Genomic DNA, 11,139 nt, shown 5'->3' on the forward strand with positions numbered 1-11,139 from the left:
TCTCCTTTGCTTTTCACTTCTCTTCTTTTCACAGCTATTTGTAAGGCCTCCCCAAACAGGCATTTTGCTTTTTTAGGTTAGTGCAAAAGCAATTGCGGTTTTGCATTGTTGAACTTTGCCATTTGGTATTGGAATAATTCTTAAATGTGGTTACGTTATATATCATTTTAAGGCACATTTCTTGCTTTTTTTTTCCTGATGACATCACTTGCTGTTCATTTTGTATTTATTTTAGACTATAGAAATGATGTTAGACAAAAATCAAATTCAAGTGATTTTTTTATTCAAGTTCAAAATGGGTCGTAAAGCAGCAGAGACAATTCGCAACATCACCAATGCTTTTGGCCAAAGAACTGCTAAAAAACATACAGTGCAGTGGTGGTTCAAGGAGTTTTGCAAAGGAGATGAGAGCCTTGACACAGTGGCTGGCCATTGGAAGCTGACAATGACCAATTGAGAGCATCATCAAAGCTGATCCTCTTAAAACTCCACAAGAAGTTGCCAAAGAACTCAATGTTGACCATTCTACAGTCATTTGGCATTTGAAGCAAATTGCAAAGGTGAAAAAGCTCAATAAATGGGTGCCTCATGAGCTGACCCCAGAATAAAAAAATTCATTGTTTTGAAGTGTTGTCTTCTCTTATTCTACACGACAACAAAGAATCATTTCTCAATTGGATTGTGACCTGGAATGAAAAGTGGATTGTATATGACAACTGATGATGACCAGTTCAGTGTACTGAGAAGCTCCAAAACACTTCCCAAAGTTAATCTTGTACTAGAAAAAGGTCATGGTCACTGTTTGGTGGTCTGCTGCCCTTCTGATCCACCACAGCTTTCTGAATCCTGGCGAAACCATTAAATCTGAGAAGTATGCTCAGCAAATTGATGAGATGCACCAAAAACTGTAATTGGTCAATAGAATGGGTCCAATTCTTCTCCATAACAATGCCCAACCACATGTCGCACAACCAACATTTCAAAAGTAGAATGAATTGGGCTACAGAGTTTTGCCTTATCTGCCATATTCACCTGACCACTTCTTTAAGCATCTTGACAACATTTTGCAGGGAAAACGCTTCCACAACCAGCAGAAGGCAGGAAGTGCTTTCCAAGAGTTCATCAAGTTCCTGAAGCATGGATTTTTATGCTACAGGAATAAATTAACTTATTTCTCATTGGCAAAAATGTGTTGATTGTAATGGCTCCTATTTTGATTAATAAAGATATGTTTGAGCCTAGATATAGCAATTTAAAATTCACGGTCTGAAACTGCAATTAATTTTGGACCAACCTAAATATTTTACTCTCTTGAAATCAGGTGGAAAATAAAAATCAAAATGTCTACTAGTTCTCTATGGATAGTTTGTTTATTCTATTTGCAAGTGCAGAGAACAGCCTTTCTGCCAGGGAGAGAACAGTGTGTGATAGATATGGGACAGTAAAGTGAGCAGATGAAGTGCTTTTTCTTTAGCAAGCTGGACAGGTTTGCCTCAGCATCTGAACTTCCTGTACCTAACATAAAAAACCCAAAGAAATGCATGGAAGCACTTTCCTCCTGATTTTGGCCCTGTCGATTTTGTATCAGGACCACCATGATCTTCTGAGTGACACTGTGGCATTTATTAAGAGAGAACAGATCACCCGAATGACTACTGTCAGTGTTGACCAAGACATGCCCAGGAAGTCTGTCCTCTTAACAACAAAAACCAATCTTCTTAAGTGATACAAAAGGGAAAATAAAGACCTGAGTAGGAGCTGATCTTGAAAAATCTGATGCTGATGGAATGATGGCAATGTAAGTTTGTTTATAATTTCTCTAGGAGGCAAAAGAAAGTGTTTTATCCAGTAGCTTGTTTCCTAAAAAGTTAACTGTAAAGATAAGAGTTGGCCATTTAAAGGATTCTTTTGGAGAACCTCCTTGTGATCATTCTTTATGCTTCATCAGTTTGTATATTTTATGCTCCCCAGTTTTTTTTTTTAAAGCAAGTATCACTTGTAATTTTCTCACAAGCTAGATAAATTGGTCTTTGCTTTCTGAAACAATTTCTTTGATTATTGTTATTTTCCTTGCTGTAAAAACAAGGTTTCTGTTTGTTTTTAGATAAACTCTTCTGGTTTCTTGTTTGTCTTCTTCTTTTTTTTCTTTTCCTGGAATGACCAAATGATGAGAAGCCTAGGAGTTTATCGACTTTGATTTTGTTATCAAGGTATAATCCTAAGAGAACGAGGACAACCTTAACCACCCAACCTTGGAGAATTACTACATTAAGTGGTCTGTTACAGCATAATACTTCAACAGAAAATTATCTGATTATTTTTCCTCCTGGCAGTGAGAAATGTGGGAGTTTTAATTGGAATGTAGGCAATAAGGAATAATCTTGGAATCTGGGGCACCATCCCAGGAGGATAGTCTTAACTAAAGGAAAAAGTTCCTGGCTTCCAAGAAGATGCAAAAGGGATTCTGAATGCCTGGAAAGTATGGGGAGAAGCTGCTCAGTGTTGAAGAAAAGGAAAATGGGAAAGCAGAAATAAAACAAACTTGGATTCCTTCACAATTTAGTTTAGGGAAGACTGAATTTTCTTAGCATATTTAATTTCGATGCTTGCCAATCATTTGAGAAGAAAGAGAGGCATGAAGACAGACCTGTTCCTTCCAATATTTATTGATTACCTGTATGGATGAGGTACTTTGGTAAATTTTAGTCATATAAAGCAGAATAATATATTCTTGTCCTCAGAGAGTTTACATTCTAAAAGGAAAGATAAGCTGAAAGAAAAAAATAGTAAACAGAAATATATTTTCAAGGGACTTCCTTAGTGGTCTGGTAATTAAGACTGAAATGTCAATCAGAAATACCTTACTTACCTGGGAAAACGTGATGAAGAGATAGGAAGACCAAGATGGCATCCAAGTCCAACATAATTAGCCTACTTATTTTTCTCACACAGCAGACATTAAGATGTTTGAAGGCAGGTCCCACTAGTTGGTCTTCAGGCCTCACACAGCTGCAGAATTCAAGCATTCCAGGGAAGCATTGAATGAGTAAATCTGATATAGCATATAGAGATAGAGACCCTGAAATATTTAGTCAGAGAAATCCATTGCTTTGGATTAAAACACTGCCTCTCCAAGCATTCTCTTTAAAAATGCAAATACTCAGAGGAGATATGAAATATTTCCTTGTCAACCAGCAATTCTTATTTTTGGCAGTTATCAGAACAAGGGGGACTATAAAAAGTGAATTTCAGAGAACACTCTTGGTGTGATAGAAGGTAACAAATTTGTGTAACTAATTTGGAAAACACTTTGGCATTATCTTGTAAAGTTGAATATTCATATACATATGACCCAACAATTAATTCACTCTGTGGGATGGACCCAAGGGAAACTCAAGCAGATATACAGCAGGAGAGGTATGAAAGAATGTTCATAGTTGCACTGATCACAATGTGAAAACCTGTAAACAACTCAAATGCCCATCAATAAGACAACGAATAGATGAACTATGATATATTTACACAACTGAATATTTCATGGCAATAAAAACACATGAACTACACTAGTTCTCAACAGCGGGGATAAATGCTAGCAATGAAACAAAACATTTAGTGAATAAAGCAAATGCTCAAAATGTATACAATATGACATACTTTTTATAGAGTTGAGAAAATGAATATACTTTATATAAAAATATATAGATGAATAAAACTATATATTTTAAAAAGTGAAGGAATTCTGGATCATGGTTATAGTTGTATAGGGAAAGATGGGGAATGGGATGGGAAGCCACATGGTTAGATGAAGGTTATGTCAAGGTTCTAGCATTTGTTTTGAATGGTAGGCTTGTAGCTACTGATCACATTATTAAGAACAATGAAATAAACACATAGCTAAGTGAAAACAAAACCAGAAAGCCTGGGTTCCCTAGGATACAGCCCGAAGCTGGTGCTTTACTTAGAAAGTGCCATCTCAGAGCAGTGATGGTGAGGGAAAAGTGAAGGGAGTCAGGGAAGAATGGGAAGTGATGCCAGGGATGTTTTCACAAACAGCTCTAAAGACTCAGGGCCTGTGAGTTCATAGGTGTGTCTGTTTAGCTACATGAGAAGTCTTTAGGGAGGATGTTCAGAGAGACTGTGCCTGGAGCAGTCCTTGGAAGAGAGGAGGTAGAGGAAAATTGTCAGCTTGGGTCTCTCCAATGGGAAGGTAACTTTCCCTGGGCACCACTTTTGGGTTGCTTCTCTGGCCTCCTTTGGTGGCAGTCAGGGAAACCAGATTTCCAGGAAATCAGCCTGCATTTTTAGCTAAGTCCAGAAGTGATGGGAGAAGCCAAAACCTCAGGCCATGTGGCTTCCTGGCCCAGATGCCCAACAGTAGCACAGGGCAGACCCTGACACTCTAGGCAGGACTTTGGTTGAGCCCAGGTGGTGTAAGTTCTTGGGATGTGGAGGCAACTGACCCAGAACTGGTGGCCAAGGGCCCAGGCCAGAATGACACAAACAGGGTCTAAAAGGTAAATAAGACTGTCTCGTATGAGCAGGAGCTTGTCAGACCTAGGTTTGAATCCTGTGTGAATTTGGATAAATTCCTTAACTTTCCTTGAGCCTCACATGGAATATGGAAATAGTGATAACTTCTTCCAAGAGTTGTTGTGAGAATTCAAAAGAGCTAATGCAATGAGCAGAATCTTTGGCACCTAAGAAGTCCTAAAAAAAAAAAAAAAAAAGCATATTCCCCTTGGTCCTGCCTCATGGCATCAAGCATAATTGAGACAGTACTGGGTTCAAGAACAGGCCTAGCTTCATTTTGCATTTTTTCCTCCTTGTGCCACGTCAGCCTTTCCTGACCATGGGCAGCCAAAGGGTACTGGGCACTTGTGTGAGGGGTGAAGAAGTAAACATAATTTTTACCCCCTTTCCAACATAAACAATCCTGGTGCTATACCACCTCTCCTCTGTGCTCTTGGTTTAAAAAGCTGTAGAGTTTAAAGAGGCATTCCAAATAATGATGAGTGCTTCAAGCAAGTGAATAATTTGCCACCTCCTTTAAATGATACTCTTCAAATATTTGTTCAATATTTACTTTGGTTGGGGGCAGAGATGGCCCCAGCAGGATGAAGGCACCTTTCATCAGTGTGGCAAGAGTTGGGCATGGGGACCAATGGCAGATTTCCAATTCACTTTAGGGATGTGGAAATGACTTGCTACCCTGGTCACCTGTCCACCTAGTCATTCCTTTCCATATCTAGAACCCCTCAAACCTGGTTTCTAGGTCAGCCAGACCTCTTGGTAACTGATGGATATCGTTTGAATTCAGGCTCTCCTTTGCTTTCTGTTTATTTAAGAATATCCATTTTCTGGTTTGCCTGTCTTATACAACAAAGTGCAGTGTCTTTCATAACACCTCCATAGGTTCTTGTGTTTGAATACTTGGCACTGATTAAAATTAATACACACTGCTCTTTTGCTGGTGAAATGTAGTATTGAGGAAGCAGAGGTTTTAAGTTTGTAGGTTTGAGCAACTTAAAATTTTCCTTGCTTGTTCTTAATTTCTTTTCTAATTTGTGGGTAAAACAAAGTTACTTGGGGCTGGAAGCTCTCAAAAAGGGCTCTTCTTATCATTAATACATATTTTATACATGCTCCAACCCTGAGACACTCCTTCTCAGAACCTTTATGAGGACGGAGAACATTCCTAATTGCAAGGTTGCCTCTCTTCCCTGGGAATTAACCCCAAGGCCTCTACAAACATGCAAAAAATCCTGGAGGAGTGGCACTCCTGAATGCTCTTCGCAACTTCCCCTTCAGCCTCCCCCTCCCAGTTTGCATAGTCCAATGTCCACAGATCCATTTGACCCCAATTTCTCTCTAGTGGGCAATGGGCAAGGGGTAGGAAGTCATTTAAAGACCTCATACGACTGACCCCAGTATTACCTTCTGCTGTTCCTGTAATACCTCTTGGGCCCTCAAGAGCCTAGCATTCTACTACTGGAATTTTTTCCTTTAGCTGAATTCTGATTGTTCCTAAAAGACCAGACTGCTTTGATAGCAGCCGTCAGGACCTGTTACAGGTGGCAAGATACATTTGGATCTTGAATTCCCCTTCTGTTGCTGGCATAGCTGCTCCCTGTCTTTAACTTTCAAATTAGAAATGTTTATTTATGGTGAAGGTGAAAGTGAAAGTTGCACAGTAGTGTCCAACTCTTTGCGACCCCATGGACTATACAGTCCATAAAATTCTCCAGGCCCGAATTCTGGCATGGATAGCTGTTCCCTTCTCCAGGGGATCTTTTCAACCCAGGGATTGAACCCACGTCTCCTGCATTGCAGGTGGATTCTTAACCAGCTAAGCCACCAGGGAAGTGGAAAATAGTGTAGGTTATATGGGTTGCACAGAGTCAGACACGACTGAAGTGACTTAGCAGCAGTATAGTCAGCAGAGATGGGGGAACTCATTAAAAAAAAAAAAAAGTGTCAACCAAAACACAGTATTAAAAAAAGAAAGTTAAACATTAAAAAAACTGAGAGCCAGGAAAAGGCTCCTCAAGAGAAGAAACATACACTGTGATGTTTTCTGCCCTTTTTGTTTTTGCTGCATGATATGAGGTCATCTTTTGTGAAGGTGATCTCTTACGAAAATCAATAACTTTAACAACTAATGTTAGGAGGTCTCACGAGGCATCATGAGATAGTACGGTAAGTAAACAGTGGGCACTTGCAGAATTAAAGGAAGGGCTCATTCAGAAGTGAAATTAGCCCAGCACAGAAGCTCCTTTTAATCACACTCCTTACTCTCTTTAGGACTCACGTTTTGGCCTGGACTTTCTTAAGACATGAGAGTTGAACCTCATTTTCTCTCATTTCTAATTTTAGAAAATCCATTTATTCCTTTTGTCAATCATCAGGACTAGACCCAGAAAATGTTAAGAACTGCATGTGGATAATAATTACTAATATTATGTGGTTACTTGTGGTTTGCAAAGCACATATGTGTTGTGGCATTTAGTAAACTTCCAATCACCCTGTGGTCATTATTAATATTATTATTATGATCACAATTTTGCAACTGAAACAGAAGCTTAAAGAGATGATGTGATTTGTCTAAAATCATAGAGAAAGGGAATGGGTCTAAACTCAGGTTTTCTCACCCAAGTCCTGTTTGCTCCACAGTTCACATTGATTCTTGGAGATGCCACTTGTCTACCATGCACCCCTCACTCTGACATTATTACCAAGAACAGTGGTAATGGTGGCTAACATTTGGGGTAGTCCCAGGATGCAGGTACATCTTATTTGATCCTTGTACCAATCCTATGATACAGACTTTATAATTAAACTAATTTGACAGTTGAATAAACTGATGCTCAGAGAGGTTAGGTCTGTTATTCGAGGTGCATAGCTAGTAAGTGATGGAGACAGGCTTTAACCCCAGACCTGTTTGATTCCCCAGCTCTTAATCACTACACTCTATGACCTTGCTGCATCTTTCAAGGCTTCCAGCTCCTTCCAAATGTTTGATTCAACAGAGCAGGAGCAAACAGGGTGCTTTCAAGGGCAAAGAACTGACCTACATGCTGATGGAGGATACAGAATGAACCATGGGTCCTCCAGGACTTGTTCTGGTCTGGTCATAACTGATGATATGTAGAGCAGACAGGAAAATGGGGCTGACCAGTGCATGCTGGGGTATTGTGGTGTTGGAGAAGACTCTTGAGAGTCCCTTGGACTGCAAGGAGATCCAACCAGTCCATTCTGAAGGAGATCAGTCCTGGGATTTCTTTGAAGGGAATGATGCTGAAGCTGAAACTCCAGTACTTCGGCCACCTCATGTGAAGAGTTGACTCATTGGAAAAGACTCTGATGCTGGGAGGGATTGAGGACAGGAGGAGAAGGGGACGACAGAGAATGAGATGGCTGGATGGCATCACTGACTCAATGGACGTGAGTCTGAGTGAACTCTGGGAGTTTGTGATGGACAGGGAGGCCTGGTGTGCTGCGATTCATGGGGTCGCAAAGAGTCGGACAGGACAGAGCGACTGAACTGAACTGAACTGACTGAAGGGACTTACTGTGGATCCTTTACACTGAATTGTTTGCATTTTGTAGTATTCTTGCCTGGAGAATTCCATGGACAGAGGAGTCTGGTGGGCTATAGTCCATGGGATCACAAAAGTTGGACATGACTAAATAACTAGAACACACACAGGTGGATGGGGGAGGGGGAGCTGGTGCTTCCCAGGTGCTCAATGTGTAAAGAATCTGCCTGCAATGCCAGAGAATTGGGTTTGATCCCTGGGTCAGAAGATCTTCCAGAAGAGCACAGCAACCCACTTCAGCATTCTTGCCTGGAGAAACCCATGGAAAGAAGAGCCTATCAGGCTACAGTCCTTAGTGTCACAAAGAGTTGGGCATGAATAAATCGACTGAGCATGCATGCCCCCACACACCCCTTACTAAGGACCTATGGCTCAGCAGAGGCTGCGATATCCCCAGCCAGGTGTGAAGGCAGCAGCCTGTTGTGAACACAGTAGCACAGACTAAGGATTGTAGGGCCCTCTGGTTGGTTACAAATGCCCCTGTGCTGTGCTAAGTGCTAAGTCACTTCAGTCGTGTCTGACTCTTTGCAATCCCATGGACTGTAGCCCAACAGGCTCCTCTGTCCATAGGGTTCTCCAGGCAAGAATACTGGAGTGAGCTGACATTTCTTCAAATGTTCCAGTGCTAAATAATCCCTGAAAGATAAACTTCTTGGAGGTAAAGGCCATAATACCCTTAAATGTAACTTAGGAGGTTGCTCCAGTTAAAAACCATGAAGAGTTACCAGTCACCTTTTGAAGGAATTTAGCTTATTTCTTTGCTGAACAATGCTGGCAGAGGGGTGGGAGAAGTTGGTGAGAGAAAATCTGGGAATGAAACAGTCTGTCCAACCCCATGAAAGGAAATCCTTTGCAGATGTGGAGGAGGAGGGAGCACCCACGTGTTTTCCATCTCCCTCCATCTCCTAGGGATGCAGTAGAGCAGCTCTGCTCCCTGTCACAGCTCATGGTTCTCAACCCTGACTGTACACTGCAATCACCTAGTGGGGAGGCTTTTAAAATCTACCTGTGCTAGGCTACCCTGGTGGTCCAATGGTTAAGAATCTGCCCTGCAGTGCAGAGGACACAGGTTTGATCCCTGGTCCAGAAAGATCTCACATGCCATGGGGCAAGTACTGAGCCTGCACTCTGCAGCCTGCGGGCCACAACTACTGAACCCACGTGCTGCAATTATGGAGCCCACATGCCTAGAGGCCATACTCTGCAACAAGAGAAGCCACCGCAATAAAATAAAATCTACCTGTGCCTTGGACCCAGCACTCAAGAATCTCTGGTATTGTAATCCCAGGTACTTGTAATTCTTACAAACTCCCCAGGTGATTGAAGTACTGAGGGTATTACTGCTCTAGAATTTCACAACCAGAAACAAAGAACAGCCTCCAATTAAACTTTCCACCATTTTGGAGAGTTTAAAAAGAAAAGAAGTGTTGTAGACCAATTTTAAAGAAGGGAAGAGAGGCACAAGGAGGAGAAGCAGTTTTCCAAGGCCAGAGGACTGCTGAGGGCAAGAGGGCGGAGGGGTTGGAGGGAACTTCTTTTCTTTTGGTTCACCTACATCCTTTTTTCTGGCAGCATATCACAGTATCAGCTGTACTGATGGCTTAGTTTTACACCTGGCGTGAGAGTTCTTTTCTTTTTCTGGGACAGCCTTTCCAATTAGACCCATGATCCTGTTTTCGTGTGTTTTCTGGTATGGAAGCCCAAATCTTTCTTTTGTAATTCTTACCTCTTTGCCAGCCCGAGCAGTGAATTATCTTTTTAGAAGGAGTCAGGGGCTCCAAGTTTGGTGTGTTCTGTTCAGAGAATCACAGATGCATGTGCGGTGAAAGCTCATCAGTGAGGGTGGAATTCACACCTAACTCAATCTCAGCTTTCAAGCCACTGGATCTACAACAGTTAATTCTCTTAGAACACAGAGCTAAATCCCCGAGGAGGCCTGGCCTGGAGAGGCCACCTGAATTGCTGCCTGCTTAAAGGTGCACTCGTGTTTCTTGATTTAACTGGGTCAGTACGTATGTTTATTTTTGCCATTTGATTTCAGGGCAGGGCTGGTTGCCGTGTGCTGGCAATACTCAGTGAGTGCAGGCTCTGACTGACTGGGGCAGGTGTGCAGGAACCCTTGGTGACTATTATTTCATTTGGTTCCGCAGCCTCATGGTTTATGTATGAGTTGTTATGTGACCGAGTCCTTTTTCAAGCTGCGAACATGTTCTGTTTGATTGGAATCATGTTCTTTAGCCATTGCATTATGCAAGCTGGCCCCAAAGTTTGCAGGAAGTGCTAAACTCAGCTGTGACAATTCCCAGCCGTAGTCACAGAGTACCCCCCGACAGTGAAGCAAACAGCATGTTTACTCTTTGCACGATAGAGTTGCAGTTGCGTTTAATAACTGCCTGTTACTACCTGAGGAGAAAGCTATGTCTGGCCACTTCGATCAGCTTCTCTCATCTTGTCTCCTGTTTAATCCCAGAATAAATCCTGTGGGCCTTGGGGGAGGGCATTAAAAAGCCTTCTGGCAAAGAAGATTAAACCTGAAACAAGTGCTAATGAGGCACAAGCAATGTAATGCTCATTGTGGTGTATGCTCAGGCCTTGAGCTGGAGAGAAGATGGTTTCGATGGAGGGCATCTGGTTGAGAAGTTGCTCTGATGTAGTGTTCCAGCCAAGCCATTTACTATCCTAAAATGAGTACCTTAGACAAGTCCACTGGTTGGTTCTCAGGTTTTTCGTTGGGGTGATAACAGAGAAGTGTCTTTCAAGAACTGCACAGAGCTGAGATCTTTTCCTCTGACTTCTGGAGGACTACTATCTGGCTTATCCAAGGTGACCCAGAGAAGGGATGGAGCTAGCATTCTCTGGAGGGTGAAAGTTAGTATCACTTAAGATTCTTTGGTGGCAAGCAACAGAAACCAATTCTTTAATAAGAGTTCACCTACTTAAGAAGAAAAAGGTTTATCAGAAAATAAGTTCCATGAGCACAGAGGCCAGCTTGTTCTCTGCTGCTTCCTCAGTAGGAGAGTACCTTGAGTATATAGTAGGCATT

The 11,139-nt window shown here is 41.8% G+C and overlaps 1 long non-coding RNA gene across 1 annotated transcript; it reads right to left on the minus strand.

Moving 5' to 3' along the window:
- Positions 1 to 630: 630 nt before the first annotated feature.
- LOC123466114 lies at positions 631 to 10,577 on the minus strand. The gene is made up of 3 exons (XR_006641352.1): positions 9,823 to 10,577; positions 2,870 to 3,009; positions 631 to 686 (listed from the first exon to the last, which is right to left on the minus strand). It is a non-coding gene; the product is annotated as an uncharacterized LOC123466114 (long non-coding RNA).
- Positions 10,578 to 11,139: the final 562 nt, after the last annotated feature.

This window comes from Bubalus bubalis, chromosome 8 (assembly GCF_019923935.1).
Source record: "Bubalus bubalis isolate 160015118507 breed Murrah chromosome 8, NDDB_SH_1, whole genome shotgun sequence".
NCBI lineage: Eukaryota > Metazoa > Chordata > Mammalia > Artiodactyla > Bovidae > Bubalus > Bubalus bubalis.